Consider the following 25,952-nt stretch of genomic DNA (forward strand, 5'->3'; position numbering starts at 1 on the left):
CTACAGGTTTGACCCTAATTATTTGCTTTCTTTGGGGGCTGCCTATTTCCCAGTCCCAGTCTGTTGTAATGTAATAACATTACATTACAGATGTGAAATAGAACATCAATTACTCATTCCAAGCTTGCATAATGGATTACGTAACGATTTCATAACTGATTGCATAACTATATTAGAATATAATGAACTTTTATAACTTCTATACTATGAGATACAAAATGGCTTCTCTAACACCTACCGCTGGGCACTGAGTTACCTCATAACCTTAAATAGGTTACGCACCTATGTGTCAAGCTGGATACCTAGCCCTAGGCTGACCCTGGTCTGGGCCCTAGAAAGGGAGTGGGTGGAGTGAGCTCTTCGTCAACCACACTAGGCACTAAAGGATGCACAGGGATAGTAAACAAGAAAAAACAACAAACTTATCTCCAGTTGGCTCACGGAGAGAAACTGCAACAACAACCAAGATTCTCCATATGTATTCAAACTGACTGTTTGCACTGAAGACTTGATAAAGGCACATAAAATATGACCAGCACCGTGTAATAGGAAGTAAAGGTATATAAAGATACAAACAAGGGAAGTACTGATGGACAGCAACTGACAGGCTGAGGGACTCCGCAGGATCCTAAAGGGAAAGGGATGAAAACTAAGCAGAAATAATAGAAGGTAAGGGAGCAGTTTGCACAGCCAAATGCTGTGACCTTCTATAGCCGGACACTACAGGACTGTCTGTCATCCGTGACACACCTGTGACACCACCTATGGTAAGGTCACTGAGTTCAATGAGTTCTCCATTGAAACCCCAGCTGTGATGCCAGGTAAACTTACTGACATCACCGCTCTCACAGCTGTGGCTCTGTCAGTGTGTCCCTGACACCACAGTCAGTGGTTTCGTTTTCTAATGGAACCGTGCACTGCAACCTCAGGATGTAGCAGTGACGGGATCATCATGGGAACTTGTGTGGATTTTGTTGGATCTGCAGGGTTGTTTTAGGGATAATAATAATAATAATAATAATAATAATAATAATTGGAGAAAGATAATTTTTTTAAATAAATGATTTTTCTCTGTTTTTTGTGCTTATTTCTTTTGACTTAGAGGGGTAGTAATGGGAGGGTATCATAGACCCCCTCCTCATTACTAATCCAGGGATTCATGGCAGTTGGGATTTTTTGACAAATCCCAGCTGTCATTAACCCCTTATATTACCCCGGTTGCCACTCCAGGGCAATCTAGATGAGCCGGGTAAGCTATTGACATTGGGAGAATTGATGGATGATGCACCAATTCTATTGCAGCTGTGGGCTATTATTTTTAGGCAGGGGAGAGCTCAATAACCATGGACCTTCCCTGCCTGAGAATTCCAGTCCCCAGCTGTCTGCTTTATAGGTGCTGGTTATAAAAAATGGGAAGGAGCCCATGTCATTTTTGTTATTATTTAAAAAAAAAAAAGCATAGGAGAGTCTCTTTTTTTGATAACCAGCCAAGATAAAGCACATTATCTGCGCTGGTTATCACAAATAGGAGGGAGGACACATGTAATTTTTTTTTACTGCGCCTCCAAATCACAGTAATATCAGTAGTAAAGATGGCTACTGTATTACTGTGATTGGCAGGCAATCCCCGCATATTTAGTGGAGCCAAACATGCAGGGAGAGGACTTCAAACTCAAAAGATGTTCCCCAAATACTTGATGAATATCCTGAATACCTTAATTCTCATGCAATTAACGAATAGTGCCAAATATATTTGCTTATCATTACTCAGCAGCCTATCTCCTTACCGTCTATTAGTCAACTGGAGCAGGTCAACCAAAATTTAACTTCCTGTAGCATGTCAATGCACACCACAGTGATTAGATCAAATCTCTACCTTGAGCCGAATTCTCATTTAAAAATCACATGATAGCATCTTCTGCTAAGTCTCCATTCTGTATGGACAGCAACTCAATAACCCTTTCCCTGTGGCTACCATCTCTGGCAGTCCTGTGGTCTATGCTCTCATGAAGAGTTTCTCTGAAAGACTAAGGTCTTTCTGTAGAGGTCCTCAGTACAGATTAAAAGGCAAGCAGATAAGAGGCATCTGTATCCTTCCTCATTCCGGCCTGCAGGCAAGGTATTGCTCTTTTTCAGATAAGTTCATCTCAAGATGCTTTTCAACAAATTGTGTTACCACTTTATTGGTCCTTTTAAGGTTCTCCAGCAGATTAATATTGTGTTCTGCAAATGGAACCTTCCAACTTCCTTGCGTATCCCCAATTCATTTCATATGTCTCTCCTCAAGTCTGTTATCTTGAGCTGCTACTTCAAGAATCCTGATACTCTGCCTACACCAGTTAGTGCAGAAGATGTCTTTTAGGTAAAAAATCATCTTGGCCATGAAAAAGATGAAAAGTAGAACCTTTTTCCTTGTAGATTGGAAGTGTTTTGGTCCTGAGGAGAGGTCATGGGAGCCAAAGGAGTATATTAATATATTAACAACTGTCTTCCCCAGAAGAGATTCCTCTCAAAGTTATAATAGAGGGGGAATAAAAGCAGATACTGTAATGCCATTGCTGGTATCTTTGCACTGTGCTGCTTCCACCTCTTGATAGGCATGCCAGTGTACTCACCCTCCAGGCCGTAGTGTCTCCATCTGTCTCTAGTGCGGCCTCCCAGAGCCTTCACACATTAGACAAATCTTCCTAGAGCACACTTAGTGCACACACATGCCTCCCTGTTCTTAAAGGGCCCACATACCCCAACACTAATACTTAAGGCATCTGCTGCCTATGGGAGATGCCTGAGCAAAGTGGTCTTACTGCTAGAAACACGCTTCTAGTTGTCAGATTCTATTCCTGTTCCCTGTATCCTGTGTACAATACTACTATACTTGTACCTGCTAACCCATAACCGTGCTTTAGTTCCTGCCATACCTGCTGTACCTTCCATATCTGCTGTACGCACTAAACGTGCTGTACTTGCTATACCTGTCGTAATTGCTGTACCCGCTACACCTACTATATGTGCTGTACCTGTCATACCTGCTAAACCCACAACACCTTCCGTACCTGCCATACCTGATGTACATGCTGCACCTACCATGCCTGCTGTACCTGCTGTATCTGGTACACCTTCCACATCTGCCATACACTCTGCACCTGCCAGAACCAGACTTGCAGTCTGCACCGCCCTGAACCAGCCTTCCAGTCTGCACCAGCCATCCCGTCTGCACCTGAGCCCATCCCTGTGTGACGCCCTGGACCCCAGGGGTCACAGAATAACACCACATACACGCACACACCCCTCCCCTGGTAGGGAACACCCGTCAAACAAAACCCTTGTTGCCTCCTCCAGGGTCTGATGTCCACACCAGGTGGGGCAGAGCCAGGCGGTTGACCCCACTCACCGAGGAGTTCACAGACCTGGAGGTGGGAAAGTAGTCAGTTTTAGTGGAGTCCAGTTTGGAGTGGAGAGCAGTGAAGTTCGGGAGTTGTGAGGAGTGGAAGGAGTAAAGACTGTGTGTGTCTGGGTCAGAGCCCAGGCACAGTCAGCAAGGTCGGCAGACGGTGGTGGCTGTCTGCAGGAGTTAGTGGATGTCTGCGAAACCGCAGGACCGGGGTCGGGCGGCGGCCCGCCGGTACCGAACCGGGGAGCGGATTGAAGCTAAGCACCAAGGCAGGGTACTCAGACCCCGACTAGGCTCGAAAGCCGCCGTAACGGTCAAATTCTCTGATTGCGGTCTGGACCTCAGGGGTTCATTCCCACCCAAGTCCCGTCAGAAGGCAACAGCACAACCCGTCAGAAGGCAACAGCCCAACCCGTCCGGATAAGAGCCACCGCCAATGGCCAGAGATCCAAGGGCCAGTGCCTGCGGGCAAAACGGGCTCTCCCGACACGTACAAGCCGGGGAGCGGACCACCTGTGGGAATCCATAGGGGTCAAACACTTACACACAGGTGCAGGGAAAAACAGCCGCCATCAACCCGTCCGGGGAGAGTGAAGATGCCGTACTGCAGGCCCCGTCCATCCAGCCATTTGGTTTACCAGAGACTCTGTTATTGACTACCTGAGTGAGTAGACCAGTGCCATCCGGCACAGCGCTTAACCATATCGCTGCCCCGCTGCCGCGCTGCCTCCCCGCATCGGCACCTGCACCTAGCCCCTACCCACCAACATCCATCCAACCAAACCTCTCCCCCAACTAGGGCCCTGGAACCAACCGCTTCTACCCACGGAGGGGCCAACACCTCAGCTGCTCCCCGCCTTCACTCCCCGGAACCCCCGTCATCAGCAGCGGTGGTGCTCACCATCGCCACAACTCCGTGGGTGGCGTCACAACCGACATCCCACCACCAAACCTTCCCCTTTCACTCGTGGGCGAGGAGGCGCTGCTCGAGCCCCGGGTCCGGCCCCGTGCTTAAGCCACCGAGGAGCAGCAGCACCGGACCCTCAGCGCCAGAGATTCCCCCAGGCGAGCGGCGTTCCCAGAAACCCCTCTCCGCCCGTGACACCTGCATCCTCGACCCCTGGGGACAGCTGCCACAGCACCTTTATACTCCCTACAATAGAACCTGGTGGCTACCTTACAGCACAAGCCTATCCTTACCCATCAAAGGCTCTAGTGAAGACCAGATAGTCTTTTATTTATGCCCCTTCAAGAAGAGCTGGTGCTGTGGCACAGTGGGTCTACATCCATTAGCATAAAAACGGACACTAGATACTGGACATAGGTACGGGATACAGGACAAGATACAATGAAAGGGTACATGCACAGTATTACAGGGTCAGGAACTTTGTTGCAATGGTACTTTCCTAAAGGGGAGGGTGCCCTAAATACCTAATACCTTACAGTGATAGGCTGGAGGCCAGACCTAATTGAGTGCACTGCCATTTCAAGAGGCAGTAAAAGCATGCACGTGCTTCCGAAGTGTGCTCCCAGGAGACCTGCATGACAGGCGATGCGGCAGAAACAGGATGGCTGGGAAGGTGAGAGTGGCGGTGGCCTGGCCGAGAGATGGAAGTGGGTTAGTGCAGGGGCCCCGCTGCTAGAGCTACAAGCACTCACTGGTTTCATGCATTGCTAAAACATGTAGTACAATTCATTAGACCTGTCAGATTTCACTGACAGATTACCTGTTAGACCCACCCATAACAGGCCTTCATTATTTTGCAGAGCAGGAGGTCATTGTTTCAATTCTGGGTGTCATGACAACCATTGATTCCTTTGTGATCTTTTTATTGGGATACCAATAGAAGAGAGAGGGAGACCCTTTCCATTTCACAACCTTCTAAATGCCACATTCGCTATCGATCATGGCATCTAGATGATTATTCAAACTGGGTCTTCGAACGCGCCAGCTCTGGCTGTTAGGTAAAGAATGTGGCTGTTAGCTAAGTTAAGCTTCTGTGCTGATTTTGTAGGAAAGAACTGATATTTCAGAACCTCTCACCTATCACATGCTGTGACCGATCAGTCAGATTCACAGACCAATCAGTGTGATCCAAGCGTGAGGACCACTTTAATTGGTCCCTGCATCTCTTGCTGTGCTTTTCAGCTGTTGGTGACTGCTGTAGCTTTGGAGCTGTCACTGTGTGTGTGTGTCTGTGTGTGTGTGTGTGAGTGTGTGTGTGTGTTTGTGTGTGTGTGTTTCAACACAGTGATAGTTTCTATCCTGGACAGACAGAGCACATCATGATGCGGGAACTGACATCTGTTCATGATATTCTATGTCTATCATTTGTTGTTAAGGGCTTAAGTAATTTTTAATCACATTTATTTCTTTTTTTTAACCTCCAATGAACTTTTTCATAAACCAAGTAAATTTGTGTGTGACCTTTTTGTAATGACCACAGACATACAGTATAATAAGTAGTAGGGAGCGGGCATGCTTGGCACCACTCGGTACTTGATTAAACATTAGGGTCCTTGAGATGCTCGATACTCAATCTAGTATTCTACTGCTTGGGCGTCATGATCCATTCCATGCCCTGCGATTTCACGGCTTTTTTCAGCCAGTAGACATGCGTGAACTGCCTGCTAATCATGGTAATGATTCTACTGGCATTACTGTGATTGGTTGGCTGCATATCGTCATCGGATCTACATAAGACCTTCAGGTGCTGTCAAACTGGGCAAGGGGAAATGCCAAGCAAATGGCAAAAGGAAGTGAAAGGAAGAGGGAAACTCTGTGTCTAGAGAAGAGGGAAATGTAACCCCTGATCAAACATTCCACTGGCTCCTGGCTCCTGGCCCCCTTGACCACCTTAGATAGGATCCACACATATGCGCCAAGCAGAATACCTTGCCATGGCTGACTCTAAACTGGGCCCTATGGAAAGAATGGGTGGGATGAGCACTGAGTCAACCCCACTAAGTTCTAAAGAACACAAGCAGGGGAAGTAAATGAACAACTTATCGCCAAGAAGACTAGGGAGAGATACTGCAACATACAACATAGTTTCTCCAGAAGATTACAAGCCAACTGCTTGAACACAAGACCATATAGAAATGTAACTCAATCGCTAGCAAACACCAAGGGAAAATGCAGGTATTTAAGGACACAAAAAGTAATGAAGAGGATTAACAGATGATGTGGGTGACGTGGAATGACTGATGTGGAATTGATATTTAAGAAAGGTGAGAATGTGGATGTAGGCAATTAAGTCTGACATCAGTGGTGTGCAAGGTTCTTGATGGCATTTTAAGAGATTACATGTAATAATATATTCGAGAGAATAACATACTGATAAGCAGCATAGATTCTTGAAAGATAAGTTGTGTTTACCCAAAATGTTGGGTTTCTTTGAGGAAGAAAGTGCAAATATGGCACAGAGAGATAACAAACAAGGGAAAACAGCAAACAACTTATCTCTAGATGACTCAGTAAGAAGTTTAGCAAAGATGCTACTGATGAGTGTAAGCCACCTGCTTGCATCCAGAGCTTGTCAAGGAACTGAATATCATTAGAACAAGTCCACGGAAAATGAAAATATTTAAACCCAAGGGGAAATACAGGTGATGAGCAGCTGAAGAGAAGAGGAGCTCACCTGGGTCCTTAAGGGAAAAGGATGAAAAGCCAGAAGAGGAGATACCTAGTACACTGAATACTGACAGCAGGAACAATAGAAAGTCAGGGAGCATTTTGGGCAGCCAGACGCTGTGACATTTTATTGCTAGACTGTGTGTTACCCGTGACACAATGGTACTAACTACTAATGAAATGTATGTAAATTTTTGACTTTGCAGAAAGTAATAAAATACCTTAAAACATTCTCTTTTGTTTTTTCTAACATTTGAAAACTACAAATAATTTTAGGAATCCTAATTGACCTAAAACAGGAAAGGTTTCTTCTGATATCATGTCAGATAGTGAGAAAAAGATGCATATGTGTCTTTTTAGATAATACTTTATATGTAAACTTCTTGCTTCAACTGTATATCTATCTATTTATCTATCTATCTATCTATCTATCTATCTGTCTGTCTGTCTGTCTCTCTTTTTCATATATCTGACACATTTCTCCCACCTCGTCATCCTTCATGATATTTTTTAAGACATTTTATGTTTGCCATTGCCTCTACGAAAAGTATGTCTAACTTCACTTACTTGGTCTGATTTACTTTCTGACAATCAATATTCAGAGAATTATCCACCAAACCAGCTAAATCTGCTGTTCTGTTGATTCTTTCCCTGGGAATTATGTAGATCAGACTTTTCCAAGGCACAAGCTTGCTAGATTGTACCAGTGCACAAAGTAATAAATGCCACAAAGATATTCATTAAAAACAAACTAACATTAATAATGATGAAGGGACTTAGATAATTAGGTTTTCTTTATCTGCTTTAATAACATAATGAAATAATTCAAACGTGTCAGTGCAAGGTGAGTAATAATGAGCATGTGAAGTCAGTTGTCATAAAGCACGTTGTGATGTTTCAAAGCTTCTATTGAGAAGGCAAAATAAAGCTAACGTCAATTAAAAATATTGAATTTATTAAAAAAGAGCAAAATGAAAAGCTTATTTTTGCCATTTTCTCATCATCTATTTTTTTCTTTCTTTCCTTTTTCTTTCTTTCTTTCTTGCTTTCTTTCTTTCTTTCCTTTTCTTTCTTGTCTCAATCTCTTTTTTTATCTGTTTTTTTTCTTTTCTTTTTCTCTTACTTTATTTCATAAAATCAAATCATAGCAGCTTGTCTCCACGCACTAGCTCAGAGGCTACAGAAAAGTAGAAATAGAGCAGGAGATAAGTCACATAATTGCCAAAAAAATTGTTGCCTCGTTCTGGAGGTCAGACTGCTTTATTAGGGCACTGTTTCTCTGGGACTACGCCAGTGATATTTCTGGCTCTGTTGTGTTCTGCTCGTGAGTGACCTCTTGTCTGCCCTTCCCCCTCCTGACCTCCGTGTTCACCTGACCTGTTGTTAAGAAATAGCAACAGAAAGAGGAGATAAAAACTCCTCCAAAAATTTAATATACTCACAGCAAAGAAGAGGGCAACCAGTCCAGTTAGCCCAGGCCAACACATCTAATGCACCAACAGGATGCAGACAAACCTCTCAACATGATGGACACTTCATAGGTGCAAGGTAAATTGCACACTAGTGGCGCGCATAGGGCACTGTTCACACTCGTATGCGCATGGTATCCAGCCAGCAACCTATTATCATGCCCTTACTATTAGGTTAGGCGGGTTACCCGGACACTACTCACTGCAGCACACAAGGGACAGAGACTCCACTATGCACGGCCGTATTAAGAGGCCCGGCTGCACCCTGTGTTAAAAAAAGGTGCAAAAAATATATTTCAAATATATATGAGGTATTAGTTAGTAAATTGGCCAATGTACATAAGCCCACAATCCTCATCACGGATCCTCATGCTTGTGGGTCCCTACACTAATAAATATCAAGAAATAGCAACAGAAAGAGGAGATAAAAACTCCTCCAAAAATGTAATATACTCACAGCAAAAAAGAGGGCAACCAGTCCAGTTAGCCCAGGCCAACACATCTAATGCACAAACAGGATGCAGACAAACCTCTCAACATAATGGACACTTCACAGGTGCAAGGTAAATTGCACACTAGTGGCGCGCATAGGGCACTGTTCACACTCGTATGCGCATGGTATCCAGCCAGCAACCTATTATCACGCCCTTACTATTAGGTTAGGCGGGTTACCCGGACACTACTCACTGCAGCACACAAGGGACAGAGACTGGGCTTATGTACATTGGCCAATTTACTAACTAATACCTCATATATATTTGAAATATATTTTTTGCACCTTTTTTTAACACAGGGTGCAGCCGGGCCTCTTAATACGGCCGTGCATAGTGGAGTCTCTGTCCCTTGTGTGCTGCAGTGAGTAGTGTCCGGGTAACCCACCTAACCTAATAGTAAGGGCGTGATAATAGGTTGCTGGCTGGATACCATGCGCATACGAGTGTGAACAGTGCCCTATGCGCGCCACTAGTATGCAATTTACCTTGCACCTGTGAAGTGTCCATCATGTTGAGAGGTTTGTCTGCATCCTGTTGGTGCATTAGATGTGTTGGCCTGGGCTAACTGGACTGGTTGCCCTCTTTTTTGCTGTGAGTATATTACATTTTTGGAGGAGTTTTTATCTCCTCTTTCTGTTGCTATTTCTTGATATTTATTAGTGTAGGGACCCACAAGCATGAGGATCCGTGATGAGGATTGTGGGCTTATGTACATTGGCCAATTTACTAACTAATACCTCATATATATTTGAAATATATTTTTTGCACCTTTTTTTTAACACAGGGTGCAGCCGGGCCTCTTAATACGGCCGTGCATAGTGGAGTCTCTGTCCCTTGTGTGCTGCAGTGAGTAGTGTCCGGGTAACCCGCCTAACCTAATAGTAAGGGCGTGCTAATAGGTTGCTGGCTGGATACCATGCGCATACGAGTGTGAACAGTGCCCTATGCGCGCCACTAGTGTGCAATTTACCTTGCACCTGTGAAGTGTTCATCATGTTGAGAGGTTTGTCTGCATCCTGTTGGTGCATTAGATGCGTTGGCCTGGGCTAACTAGACTGGCTGACCTGTTGTTATCCTCCACTGTTCTCTGTTTCCGTCTTGTCAGTGTCTCTCCCGCTGTGTCTTTTTAGCTCCCTGCTCGTCTGTCTCCCTGTTCGTTCCTTATCTGTTTACCTTGACTCTGTCCTTGTCTTCCCATTCTTCCTCGCTTCTGAGTTCTGATTTCCCGGCTACTGACTGTTTGCTTCCCTCTGACTACATTTAGGCTTTGCCCTCGTGTAATTACAAGACCTCATGTTGTGACACGACTTTCTAACGATTCTACTGCCATCTGGTGGGCTTGATTAGTATTACCTCTGCTAGGGAATTCTCTACTCATACGTTTTCTCCACTCTAACGCCCCCTAGCGGTTTACAAGCTAACTACCTTCTCAGGTAGTTTCAGGAATCCTCACTGTCCCTCATTACTGCGCTGTACTACTATTGTACATCTTAGAGTACAGCGTTACACTGGCACAATTCCTCTGTATTCCCTGTGCAAGTAGGTAGTAACATGACTGCATGTATACAATTTGGACTAATGCAGTAGATTGTGTACTAATTTTAATCAGCTTCTCTCAATAGAAGATATTTACGAGAAGGGCATAAGTCTAGTCGGATACATTGGATTACATGGCCACCAACCCTCTATCACGATTCTGCAGTCTATAGTTAAATAGAGTAACTAGTAATTTTCTTCTGAGACTGGGCAATCTCTTTAAGTCCAGAAGTAAAGAATGCAAGACTATGGTGCAAATATTATTCTGTCTAAGTATAATCAATACCAGGTTGGCTATAATAATTGTCACACATTACAATAGAGGTGACTTACGAGTTCATAAGACTTACATGCTTTCATAGATGAGTTGGTAAAAATTTGTGTTTGGGTTCTTCCTTTCCATTTTGAACACTTGTGAATACTGCCTCCATGAGGCTATGTGCCCACGCTACAGGATTTATCGCGGATTTGATGCGGATTTTGCCGCGGATTTAGCGCGGATTTGCCGAAAATCTGCAGCAGCAGCACTTCCAAGCCATTTCAATGGCATTTTGGAAATGCTGTGCCCATGCTGCGGATTTTTCCGCTGCGGATTTTGCCGCGGATTTTGATGCGGAACAAACTGCAGCATGTCAATTGTTTGGTGCAGATTTGGTGCGGATTTTCTGTTTTGAATGGGGAAAAAAAAAAAAATAAAATCCGCATCAAAATCCGCGGCAAATCCGCGGTAAATCCGCGGTAAATCCGCGGCAAATCCGCGGGTGCGGATTTGCCGCGAAAGTTGCGGATTTTCAGGCAAAAAAATCCGCAGGGACCTTTTACTGTGGACACATAGCCTAATGCTTAAAAGGGGGTTAAAAGATCCTCTTTGATAGTATCAGCCCCTTGTAATTGTACTCAAAGATGCTGATTGTTTTTATGGTACCCTCAGGTTATCTGATGATTTCAGGATACCCTGAGCTGTTATAAGCAAGGTCTAATTGGATGTGTTAGTGAACAACTAACAGGTCTACTGCACTCCTGTACATGAATATAGCAGTGCATGAAACCAGTGAATAAAACAAAAAATATTCCTGCACCACAGTGGGACTAAGTGAAACAGTAAATAAAAGTTAAATAAAATATAAAAAAAGTTAAAAGAACCCACAAAAAAGCACACACAAATAATAAAAATCTGTTTTGCCACTAAAAATGCAGCTTTTGAGTTAAAAAAATAAACCTAAAAAGCACACATATTTGGTATTGCCGATTCTGAAATGACCTAATCAATAAAATTGTCACATGATTTCTTCCGTATGGCAAACACAGTAAAGAAAGTATTTTTAAAAACAAGGGAGGGAAATAAACGGGCATATTTGCACAAAAAAGGCATGACATGGATGTTCCCAATAGTCACTGCAGCCGTAAATTAATTGAGAGCTGCAATTTGTAAAGTAGGTGTCACCTTTGGGGTTTCTCTGCATTTTTTGGCACCTTAGGATCTTAGCAAATGGAACATGGTGTCCAAATTTGCATTCCAAAAATTAAATAGGACTCTGTTTTTGGAACTTTCCATGTGCTCAAACATTAGCTTTTGACCACATATGGGGTAATACTGTGTTCAGGAGTAAGTGCATAACAAATTATTGGGTCAATTGCTTCCTATTATCCCTTGTGTAAATGATAAACAAGGTGATAAATCCATATTTTAGTTGAAAAAATGTAATGTTTTGTTTTCACATATAAATGTTATAAAAAAAAATGAATGACATGTAGGTTAAACATGCTAATTTCTCGCTTAAATGTGTTTCTTGAGGGGTGCATCTACTGTTTTGGCATGTCAGGGTCTCTGCAATTATGACATGGCTTTCATAATCTATTTCAGACAAAATTTACACCTCAAAAATAAAATACCGCGTTTTCCTTTCCGAGCCCCACCATGTGCCCATACAGCAGGTTTTTTTTTTTTACCACATATGGAGCATCATTGCATTCAAGAGAAATTGCCTAACAAACTATTGGGTCAGTTTCCTTCTATTATCCATTGTAAAAATAACAAATTTGGGGCTAAAATAATAGTTTAGGGGAGAAAAAAATAATTTTCGCTTTTATATCCACATTTTAAAATCTTATGTGAAGTACCTATTGATTCAAAATAATGATCTCACCCTTAGGTGGATTGCCTGATTGGTTTAGTTTCCAAAATGGGGGGGGGTGGCACTTATTTATGTTTTTGTACCAAAAGGGCTCTGGAAATCAGACATGGTGTCTGCAATCTATTCCAGCCATTTTTTTTTCCATTCCACATTTTATTAATTCCTGTGTAGCACTTGATAGGTTAAAAATGTTCCTGACAGCAGTTTTGAAGTACTCCAAGGGTGTGCTGTTTAAAATGATATCACTTTTGGGGAGTTTCCAATATATAGACCCCTCAAAATACATTTAAATTAGAATAGGTCCCAAAAGAGACAGTCTTTTTTAATTTCTTTTAAAAAAATGACAAATTGTTGCTTGCTTAACTTTTAACTCATTTAAGATCCCAACAAAATACAATGTTGTTTCAAAAATTATATAGATGTAAAGTAGACATATGGGAAATGTTGTTGATTAATTATTTTCTACAGCAAGACTAACTGGTTTAAGGATATAAAAATTGAAAATTTGAAGCTTGCAAAATTAAAAATTTATTTAAAAAAATCTGATATTTTTACAAATCAATGCAAAAATTATCCATCTAAATTTACCACTAACATAAAGTACAGTGTGTCACAAAAAACATTTTCAGAATCACTGGGATTCATTGAAGCGTTCCAGAGTTTTTAGCACAAAATGTTACAGTGGTCAGATTTAAAAAAAAAAAATGGTTTGGTCACCAAGGGATTAAAGTTCTTTGGATTAAGTTGGCAGTCTATAAGGAAGAGAAGTAAAGAAAAGGTTGGTGACTACTAAAAAAACAGAACATATTTTGTAATACAGGAAAGTAAATTTCATAAACAGGAGGAGAGGGAATAAATTGTGCAAATATTTATTTTCAAAAATGGGGAACAAAGGGGGTTCAAGTGGATATACATAAAACATTAGGTGGTTAAAAACATACAAAAATAGGAACTGGGTGTGGGCATATAGTACACATATTTTGCATACTGTAATTGAAGAAGGTGGGCACACAAAAATAAATATAAATAAGGTAAATGGTGTGAAGGCTGCAGGCAGAATATTATATTAAAGTGTCAGTGCACATAGTTCCAGAATATCTCAAAGAGAAAATGGACAGTAGAATGCCTGCATGCCAAATAGTAATTTTAAAGTGTCATGTGCATAAATAGCCAGACACATAAGGCATAGTAGCCACCATTAAGTGCAGGTACCCACCAATAAAGTGTGATTGTGCGGATGTCAATGGCAGAGGCCCAGATGACCAGATCCCAGGAAGGACACATTTTACGACTCGTCAAATAGCCTGCAGCTGCATATTGGCATTTGGTTACTTCTATAACCCCTCTGGGGTATTAGCTGTGGTGGGGAGTGGCAGGGACACAGTAAAGAGGCACACACAGGTTCTAAGTCCAAAACTCAGGGTTTCCTTCACACTGGTAGCAAACAGAAAAGCAAAGTCATACATCAGACGGGTATGCAAAGCAAATTTCCAGCTTGTCAAAAACCATAGCATAGGTTTGAGACAGAAGTAGAAGAGGGATACCAGGGCACTGCTTAGCATATAGCCAGCCATTTCATCCAATGCAGGAAAAAGTCACGTATTCAGTGGCTAGAGGCAAACACTGGGGTGCTTATATCCATAGATAGCAAATCATGCAGTGTTGAAGTAGAAAAAATATAGCACTCACCAGATTATTTTGCTGTGCAGGATCCTGTTTATTTAAACAGCGGAGGTTACATGTGCGGAGAGGGCTGGTGTCAAAAACCATAGCATAGGTTTGAGACATGTCAGTCCATTCAGGTATGTTTTTCCCACAAAAACTTGCTTCAGCTTTGTAGCCCAAACACCCACACACTGAGAAGTCAGGGTTGTCTATTTATACTGTCGTAAAACCTTCCGCTGTGCAACCCGGCTGTTGCCCCAAAAAACTAAATAGCAGAGAAGGTCCAGGTCAGGGTTTGACTTCCAGCTGCTGCTCACCAGTGTGAGAGGAGCTTGCTGGGAGAAATATGTCTCCCATCTACCACCAAACCCCTCACTGCTTCATACCCCTCATTGACCAGGGATGGACATATTGCTGCGACTACTGCACTTCAAAAGGTCCCATTAACCTCTTCGCCCCAAAGCCTATTTTCATCTTCCTGACGGGGCCAATTTTTTTCAATTTTGGAACACTTCAATGGATCCAAATGATTTTGAGATTATTCTTTTTAAGACATATTTTACTTAATATTAGTAACTTAGGACAATACTTTTTGTTTTTATTTGTGAAAATATTGGAAATATGGCAAAAATGTAGAAAATGTAACAATTTTCAAATTGTACATTTTTATGTCCTTACATCAGAGAGTTATGTCACACAAAATAGTTAGTAAATAATATCTACTATATGTTATCTACCATACCTTACATTAGCATTATTTTTTATACCTTTTTAGTTAGTAGGTTAGAATTGTTAAAGTGATGGTCCACTACTTTAACATTCATGACCAATCCGTAGGATAGGTCATCAATGTCTGATCAGCTGGGTTTGACACCTGTAACCCCCGCCGATCAGATGTTGGTGCCCGTAGTAGCAGCAAGCGTCAAGAAAAGCTCAGCTCCTGAGCTGCTCTGTCAAGTGATAGTGACCGCACCTAGGTACTGTACATACGCTTTCTGTTCAAATCAATAGAAGGATGTGCAATATCCAGCTACATCTACAATGAAAAGACAGAGCAGCTCAAAAACTGAGCATTTCTGTCCGCTTGTTGCCACATCTGGCAGTGAGAAAATCTAATCAGTAGGGGTGATGGGTTTCAGATCCTGGCTGATTAGACAATGATGACCTATCCTAAAGATAGGCCCTCAATGTTAAAGTAATGGACAATCTCTTTAAAAGATTGTCAGTAATTTCTCATTTTTTTTTAAAAAATTTACAAAATCAATTTTTTTATCATTTACATCACATTTAAAGTCACTTTGAGCGATCTATGTGATGTAAAATACCCCAAGGTGACACGATTTTAAAAACTATACCCCTGCAAGTGCTCAAAACTAGATTCAATATGTTTACTACTTTAGTACCTCTTTAGGTGCTTCACAGGAATTATAGCAATGTGAAAGATAAAAATGAAAATCTTTCTTTCTCCTACAAACATGTTAATTTTGCCTACATTTTTTTTATTTTCCCAAGCTTAACAGGAGAAAATTCTGTGTACAATTTGTTGCACAATTTATCCTAAGTTTGCAAATGCCCCATATGTGGTGGAAAACTACTGTTTGCGTGCACAGCAGGGCTTGGAAGGGGAGGAGCGCCATTTGACTTTTCAAGGGCAAAATTAGCTGGAATTTTTAGCGGATGCCGTAATGTGTTTGGAGAGCTTTTGATGTGCCTAAACAATGCAAGTGACCCCATTTGGGAAGGTTGACTCCAGTACAAAGTTATCTACATGAGTGGTGATCACTTTTAACCTCCATGTGATTTTATGACGATGCACCGTGAAAATAAAAAAACAAACAAAACAAAACAAAACATTTTTACCATGGAAATAGTTCTTTAATCCTTATGTTTTCATTTTTACAATGGTGGCAGGATAAAACGGACCTCAAAACGTGTTGAGAAATTTCTCCTGAGGACGCTGGTACCACATTTGTAGTGAAAAACTACTGTTTTGTAGCTTGTCAGGGCAACAGTCATTTATCATCTGCAGCTGGAATAGGTGCTTCTAAAATGTACAATTCATATACAAATTCTAAAATAAACCATATAAAAAATACATGTTTGCAACACATTTTACAACTCATCAAATAGGCTGCAGCTGCATATTGGCATTTGTTTTTTTCCACTGACAGACATTTAAATAATGTTTTTTTGTGGGGGAGTTTGTTTCTTTCTAATATTTTCCATATCAATAAAATTGTATAGATGCAATTTTTCATTTGCATGCTTTACATATTTATTGTGTTTATTATACTAACAATCCATGTATAAAATGGTGATGTCTTGTGTTCTCTGATGCTGTTTTGTCTCACAGTGCACCTTTTTTAAAAAATTGGAGGGGTGGTGCTTTGAGATACTTGCTCCCTATATGTACTCAGCTATGTACACCTCCTTACATATGTGATTTTCCTGAGGAAGGCGAGGGTTTTCTATAAAACATGTACAAATAAATCCCTGTTGGCCTACTCATGGATGTTTCTCTGACTATGGCAGTGTGGCAATCATACCCATCCTTTTTCTCCTGGTGTTTGATGTAAAGAACCCCTACCATGCTAAAACCACAAAAAGCCCTACAAAAAAAAAAAAAACATTTTCAAACCTACACCACTTGAGGAATTCATCTAGGGGATTAGTGAGCATTTTTAACCCCCAGACAATTCAAATAATTGTATATTTGGTTGAGTAAATGAAAATTAGAATTTTTTCCACAAAATGTTGATTTGTCCCCAACTTTTTAGTTTCAAGATAAGTAATGGAATAAAAAAAAATACAATTTGTTGCCCAATTTCTCCTAAGTATACCAATACACAGTACAAGGCTCAGAAGGGAAGGAGCTTCATATTGGACTTCAGATTTTGCTGAATTGGTTTGAGAGTGTCATGTTATATTAGCAGAATGTGTCATAACTGACTTTTGTCATTCATGACACATAGTTGACATCCGCTGATGATTTTCCAGGCACCGCACGTGAGCCAGTGCTATCTTTCCACTTTAAATGTACAGCAGTAGGCAGGATTGCACCTCCAGCAGTGCCATCATGTACGACAGATTTTGTTAAGGGGTTATATTAGGGGGCTCTCTCACCTGACATGCAGCTCTCCAAAAGCTATTAAACTGGAGGTAAATGCCTGCAATAATGAAACATATGGTTTAAAATTATTTGTCAATTTAAAAAACAAACATAATGGGGTGCTATTTCATAGGATGCTGGATATCAATGGACCCATACAATGTCTTTTATTGAGGCTCCAAAATGTATTTATCTTCCCCTGCAAGTAACATACAGGACCTTGAACAAGTTTTCTTACCCCATGAACTTTCCACATTTTTTCTCATTTCATCTACAAATTTAAATGTGTTATATTGTGATTTTATGTGATATACCTACACTAAGTAGCAAGTATTTGTGAAGTGTAAAGGAAATAATACATTTCCAAACATTTTGAAAATATAAACATGAAAGTTTAAATATGAATGCTTTTTCAAGACTTTGTACATGCACATCACTACTTAGGTAAAACTCTATGAAGCAGACACATGAGCATACACCCTTACATGCATAATGAGTTACAGCTATACTTTTCATTTTAAACCTCCTCCTAATAGTAGCTAATAAAGCTTTCTCCGATTTCTACTGCCTATGTTAGTCTATACAAGAAACCTGTGTACTCTCCCCAGCTTCATCGTTGCACTTATTTGCCAAGGGATACAGCAGTGATGATGTAGTTAGCTAGCCACGGACGTCTTATAGTCTTTCTATCCTACAGACTATTGAGTTGTGTGTTTCACTGCTGGTATATGAGTAGTGAAATACCAACTTTACCTTTTGCTAGCAACTTTAGGGAACTTCTTCCATAGCTGGTTGTATCCAGCATCACAGCTGCCTTCCTGAGCATACACATGGTGCCAATGAAGTCAATGAACACACACCCACCTTCACTGTGCACTGAGGTGGGAGGCAGTCATGTTCATGTATGTGATTTACAAAAGGTCAATGGTGATGTTGTGCCCCGTCCTCCCTGGGGCGTGCTCCACCTGTGGGGAGCTGGGCTATCTGAGCTGTGGTAACATCAGCCTCGAAGGAGAGTAACATCTCGCAGCGGCGGCTAATCCATGGCCGTGCACCATGGATGGCGCTGCAAAGCAAAACCCAGATCCCCCTTGCACCCTCTTTTCATGTAGCCAACGGGGCCATGAAGCCAGTTACAGCAACCCCAAAAATACCACTGGCCCGGTGATGGGTAGCCCTGCAGGCCCTGTGGGGCACTACAATAGAAGTTCAGCTGAAGAGAATGACTAGCAGTGTGTCATCAGACTGGCACCCGAAAGAGGCAGACTTATGCCCACAGGAAGTACTTGGTGAGTAACTATTCCTAGCCATTTTCTCAGAGATTCACGTCCAGAGAGACAAGTTTGAAAACATTGAGTCTCCGCTAATGAACAGTCTGCAAACAGAGTGATGTATTTTAAGTGTTTATTTCTGTTAATGTTTAGCCAATAAAAACCCAAAAGTCATTGTCTCAGAAAATTAAAATATTACATAAGACTAACTGAAAAAATTATTTTAAACTCAGAAATGTTGGCGCCTACTGAAAGTATGTACAGTAAATGCACTCAATACGTGGTCAAGGCTCCTTTTGCATGAATTACTGCATCAGTGCGGCGTGGCATGGAGGGAATCAGCCTGTGGCACTGCTGAGGTGTTATGGAAGCCCAGGTTGCTTTGATAGCAGCCTTCAGTTCATCTGCATTTTTGAGTCTGGTGTCTCTCATCTTTCTCTTGACAATACCCCATAGATTCTCTATTGAGTTTAGGTCAGGCGAGTTTGTTGTCCGATAAAGCACAGTGATACTGTGGTTATTAAACCAGGTATAGGTACTTTTGGCAGTGTGGACAGGTGGCTAATTGTGCTGGGAAATGAAATTTCCATCTCCAAAAAGCTTGTCAGCAGAGGGAAGCATTAAGTACTTTAAAATTTCCTAGCAGATAGCTGCGCTGACTTTGGTCTTGATAAAACACAGTGGACCTACACCAGCAGACAACATGGCTCACCAAACCATCACTAAGTGTGGAAACTTGACAATAGACCTCAAGCAGCTTGGATTGCGGCCTCTCCACTTTTCCTCCAGACTCTGGGACTTTGATTTCCAAATGAAATGAAAAATTTACTTTCATCTGAAAACAAAACCTTAGACCACTGAGCAACTGTCCAGTTCTTTTTCTGCTTGGCCGTGGTTAGACGCTTCTGGTGTTATCTATTGTCTTGACACAAATAATGCGATGATTCTAACCCATGTCCTTGATACATCTGTGTGTGGTGGTTCTTGAAGCACTTACTCCAGCAGCAGTTCACTCCTTGTGAATCTCCCAAAAAAATTTAACTTTCCTTTTCTTAACAATCCTATCAAGGCTGTGGTTAGCCCAGTTGCTTGTGCACCTTTTTCTACCTCACTTTTTCCTTCCACTCAACTTTCCATTAATATGCTTGGAAACAACACTATGTGAACAGACAGCTTCTTTAGCAATGACCGCTTGTGGCTTACCCTCCTTATGGAGTGTGTCAATGACTGCCTTCAGAACATCTGTCAAGTCAGCAGTCTTCTCCATGATTGTGTAGCCTACTGAACCAGACTAAGGGAGCATTTTAAATGCTTAGGAAGCCTTTTCAGGTGTTTTGTGGTAATTATTCTAATTTTCTGAGATAATGACTTTCGGGTATTCATAATCATCAACATTCACAGAAATAAACACTTGAAATAGATCACTCTGTGTGTAATGACTCTATGTAATATATGCATTTCCCTTTTTGTATTGAAATACTGAAATTAACTTTTTGATGATATTCTAATTTATAGAGATGCACTTGTATATAGGCTATTTCTACATTTATGTACATGTTCCTATATTACGGCTTCTTATATAGAATTTCCAGTGGGTGAAAAATAATTGGATATATACTTGCATAAGTAATATTCCCTGCTAGTTATTTTAATCAACTGGATTTTATCAGAAAACTGCTGAGCACATACATTGTTCTGCTTAAAAAAATTTTCAATTAAGCCTGCAGGTTACAGTATTGTGTCATTCCTTAAACCTCTAAACAAGATTTATTTGCTTTATTTTTTATTTAATTAAATTTAGTCAACAGCTTTCTACTATATGTATTTTTCTTTTTGAAAAGAAATAATTTGCTTTGACAGGCCATGGCATATTAAGATATTGAAAAATGAATTTGAAATTTACTACTAGAAAAATACACTGATGTATCCTTTTCACCGACGTCAGATTACATTAATTAGATTGGAAGCACCAGTAAAGCAGATTTTCTAGTAACACATACAGTACATGCTGTGCAATTTTCTGCTGACTTGCACTTCAGTGAATCTATCAATACCTGGGTCACATAGAAAAATAACTGTCTTATGACTTTTGACTATATGGCTCTTTAATCATAGGATAGAGCCATAAAGTGACTGTTATACATTAGTGACACTGACATCGTGGACATAGAAGCCTTGATACTGCAGAAAATTTACCTATTCATTCAGCTCAATGTAACTTGTGTCATGGAAAAGATGTACTGTATCTATTTTTCGGCTATGTCTGCTCTTCAATTTTTGAGAAAAAACAAGTTTTGCTCTGTGTATTTGAATTTTAAAGAAATTGTTAAACTCTAAAAAACTGTTAATCTGAGCACATGACTGTGATATTATAAGTTTGGGAGTTGACTAAATTGTCCAAGGTTTTGTCTCCTGGGTTTTTTTGAATCTGTTCCTTGGAAGCAGTATTAGTTGAAGGAGAAATGTAGTCTGTATGGGCTGGAAAATACTCATTGGAAGACCAATGTAGCATAGTCAGGATAAGACTATAATCTTATCAATGTAGCAGAGCCGAGTAGGTCAGGAGACTCACGGTGGAGGTGGAGTGGAGCTCAGTGTAGTTTTAGAACCTAAGAGCACAGAAAAGTTGGGTACTTCAGGAGACTCACTTGTGTTGACATAGCACAGCTCAACATTATGAGAAAGGAGGTACACTTATGTTGATGTAGTGGGGCCTAATGGTGTAGCAGTGTTGAATTTGTCAGATGGTCAAACGCAGACCTGGTGTGATGCTTGTCACTACTTACGGGTAGTACAAACAGTAGGATAGACAGGAAAGACGAGGTCTGGTAACAGGAGGACACATATGGACACAGGGAGTACACAAAGGCATAGTCATTTCATGATCCAAAGGTCAGAATTTTGGGAAGGCACGTAATAGATTCAGGGAATCAACTGAGATGTGGTCAGGTAATGTTTCAAAGTCAAAATCTGGGAGGTCAACACAGGAACAGGGAGCGGGCAGAGAGGAGTCAAACAACAGTCCAGGGTCAGGAAAGCAAGATCAGAACCTCGGCAGGAACTCAGGCCAACAGCACAACAGCAGAACCAGAATGTATGACTGGCACTACTGAAACACGTAGACTTTGTTAATGTTCCCAAATAAATGACTTGGAATAATAATTCTTTGGATTGAATGGTGACTAGTGCGGCGATGATCCCCGATTTTCTATAGAAGTCTCTGCACTAAAGAAGCAGAGCAATTACTCAGAAGATGGAACACCTGAGTAATCAGCATCTCCCAGAACCAGCATGAAAGCCAGCGCTGTCAATAAACCTGCTAGCCAGAAGCCCAGTAAAACACAGCAGAGCATCTCCTAATGTGCAAGATGCTCTGTACAGAGGAATCATGTCACCTGCCACATAGAAGTCCACAGTAATGTGATTGACAACTACCAATATACACAGGTCTGTAAAGCCTACAATCCAACGTGCAAAGGAACAGAGAGAACTGGTACCAGGAGGCAGAAGCAGTTGATGGTTCTGGATCCTGGAGAGATGAATGACAGTCTATATGTTCTAATCATATTGGTTTGGATTTTCCCTGGGTACTCAGTTTTCTCTCATACTGGTTTACTTATTTGCTTCCTAGAAAAACTATAAATTTTGTGTTCATGAAGAGTGTTGTATATTGATTATGAGACCTGTTGGACTGGATAAACTATTGTCGAGAAATGTGAAACATAGGCCTCTCAGACTATGTGTACACATTATTTTATAGTCTAGCAGCAAATCAACAAACATGAGCCACTTATCCAATTTGTATGAAAAGCATAATAAGAGGCTAAAATATAACCTTTAATTACAATAAGTTACTAAAAACCTATAATGATAGGTAACCATAATGTTACGAACCCTATATGTCCCTGGGAAACTCATTTTAGCCTGTCACCTCAAAACTTCACCCCAACATAGCCGATGACTCAGAGCCACATGGAGAAGGGAAAAAAAACAAAACAAAAAAAACAGACACAATGAATCATCAAGAATGAACAGAAAGAAATCCTCTGTGAGAAAACATAAATATTTCCAAGGAGAACAATAAATAAACCAGTGAATTAAAAGATGAAAAAACATAAAAACAATTTTTGTGTGTTATTTAGTAAAGAGAAATTGTATAGAAAAATAGGGGGGGGGAGCGGGGCGAGAAAAAATGAATGAAAAACACAGTACAGATGGTGCGCGAACCCAGAAAGTGTGAGTGATGGCACTGCTGCCAGAACCACTGTGCTATATGGAAGTTCAATTTACCATGGATTTCTACTCAGATACAAGTGAACAAAAAGGATATGCAATTAGTGGAAAGGAAGAAGAACAAAAACGAGTGACTAATTTATTAAAGGGGAATGAATCTCTTGTTAGTGTTTTTGCACGTATAAAAAGACATGTCTAAATGTCAATGGATCAGAAAAGATTATTTCTTTGGGACTTTTTTTTTAGACATGTCTTTTTATATGTGCAAAAACACTATTAAAATTAGTCACTCGTTTTTGCTTTTCTTCCTTTACACTAATTGCATATCCTTTTTGTTCACTTGTCTCTTGACCTTCCATATAGCACAGGCCTTCTGGCAGCAGTGCGATCACTCACACTTTCTGGATTCGCACACCATCTGTACTGTGTTTTTCATTCATTTTTTCTCGCCCCCCCCCTATTTTTCTATACAATTTCTCTTTACTAAATAACACACAAAAATTGTTTGTATGTTTTTTCATCTTTTAATTCACTGGTTTAGTTATTGTTCTCCTTGGAAATATTTATGTTTTCTCACAGAGGATTTCTTTCTGTTCATTCTTGATGATTCATTGTGTCTGTTTTTTTTGGGAGTTTTTTTCCCTTCTCCATGTGGCTCTGAGTCATCGGCTCTGTGTCATATGGGCTATTCACTTTCTGAGTGCATACATGGCTACCTGTTTCCCTATATATAGGTTCTGTTGGCCATATTTGTATTATGATTTTTGTTCCTGAAGAAGGAGGCGGAGATGCCTTTGAAACGCGTAGAATTATGAAATAAAGAAAATCTTTTTATCTACAGCATCTGTGGTTTCTAGCGCAGCATTTAAACCGGTTTCATTCCATTTGATTTATTTATTAACTGCTCCCCGGGGCCGCTGCTAAATCACTATAATCACTCACATGCGACCATAGGGTGTTCTGACTGGCACAACCCTACCAGGTGAGTGCGTCTCTTTCTATCTCTCTACCCTCATACCGGGTAAGACCCTATTGCGCTTTTATCCCCTACAGCTTTACAAGGTTACAGCGGGGGTTGGCACCCTAAAAATATGATGTGGCGCCCCCACTCCGCGACGACTTTCCCTGCTGCCCCTGAAGCGCCTGCCGGAAAAAAGGTGCAGTGCCTAAGATAAGTGCAACAAATAAATTGGTGTGGCAGGTGGACAGTAGAGAGGAAAATTCAAAAACTTATCTCATTGATATGAATAAAATAGTAATTTCAAGCCTCAACGCGTTTCTCCCAGAAGTGGGTTCCTCAGGAAGGTGATTTACAGCTTCCTGCTGCTCTTTATGACTTTAATATTTAAGCATTTATTGTATCTGTATAAATTAATTGCTGAACTGTCTTTTATCTGTAACTTTTTTTGTATATACAGTATACTGGATTTTATGGGATTTCAGAACTAATCACTGATTATCTATAGAGCTATAGTCTCAAGTTACAATATTTTCAACTTATAGCAGAATTAATTCATATTGTAAGTTGAGGATACACTGTAATAAAATCATCCCACTTATGTACTAAGCTATGATATATATCTCTATAAATGCCACAGGACTTTCTGTGAAAATCATTTTCCATGCAGCTTTAATGAGGTTACATTTGCTTTTATTTGTTTTTAACAAGCTAGGACGAGCTAAGTACATGAATTCAGTCCCAGAAGATTTTTTTATCTCTTTTACTCAAAATTATAATTATTCATTTTTGATTTATGCAAAAAATTCATGTATTCAACTTGCAAGACTAATTTATAAACTCCAGTTACATCCACATTATGCCTAATTTAACTTCAGCCCCAGTCCAGAACTGTTCCTGGTAATAATATTATTTATTTGTTGCTCTAAAAGAGTTTAAATTATTATAAACAATTCTACTGCACATCTTTGTAGACAACATAAATCACATTATAAAGTGTGGGCTCCAGCAGGATATACATAGAAGGCTTTAGTCGAGTCATCAGCTTTAAGATATTTTCACTTCTTAGAATTAATTTCTAATTCTTTTGCATGTGGTAAAAAAACTAATTGAAACAAATATCACAATATGCAATCACATATCACGGATCGTGGATAGCACATGGACAACACACGTGTGCCATGATTCACAGCACACGGAGGGACATATGCGTTTTTTACACGTCAGTGAAAAAGTCTGTGTTTTTCACTGACATGTGAAACAGGCCTTAGGGTCATGGGTTTCTGGAGACCTATCCGCCCTTTAAAAGATGGTGGAATCTTCTCGTCGATTTCAATAATAGCTTGTGTGATTCAGATCCATGTGCATTGTGATATAGCTTCTGTGAACTGCTGTATGCTACTCTAGTGTATTGTGGAAATACTCTAGTTGGTTGATTATTTCCATGCTTTTCTTTATTTCCTCTTGAGTATGTTTTGTCTATATGTCTGTGAGTGATTGCTGTGAGTTTGTGTTTGGGTTTCCCCCTATCTGTCTTTCTATGACACTCCAGTCCCGGCCTTCTCCTTGTCTGAGGTGACCGTGAATTAGACCTAGGGCTGATCAGCAGTCACGGCTATGCTGGCAGTCCAGAACTCTTTACCTTCAGAAGTGCCTCTGGGCAAAGGGACAGTTTTGGCCCCTAGCCTGAGGGTCAGATTAGGAGCCCCTTTCCCAGTTACTACATTACCCTCGTGACAGGAACTCTGAAGGTTAAGACACAGCTCCCTACTGTACCGGATTCAAGAGAAGGTTCAGTCCTTCTGTCCCATCATCAAGACATTGTCCTAACTTTCTCATAACTTATCTCTGGGACATCTTTGTTTTGTAGCTTCTCTTGAGTGGGGCAGGGCTGGTATTTCTCTGCTATCCATACACTAGCATTAATGAAGGAATTATTTTCTTCTTTTACAAATTGATCTGCCCAATAATTGAACCTAACCTCTATCTTTGTAGGCAACAGCTAAAGCTGAGAACCACAGCCTTCACTAAGAAGAATGGAAGGATTTTGTATACTT

Source organism: Anomaloglossus baeobatrachus, chromosome 6 (genome assembly GCF_048569485.1).
Source record: "Anomaloglossus baeobatrachus isolate aAnoBae1 chromosome 6, aAnoBae1.hap1, whole genome shotgun sequence".
In the NCBI taxonomy this organism is placed as follows: Eukaryota; Metazoa; Chordata; class Amphibia; order Anura; family Aromobatidae; genus Anomaloglossus; species Anomaloglossus baeobatrachus.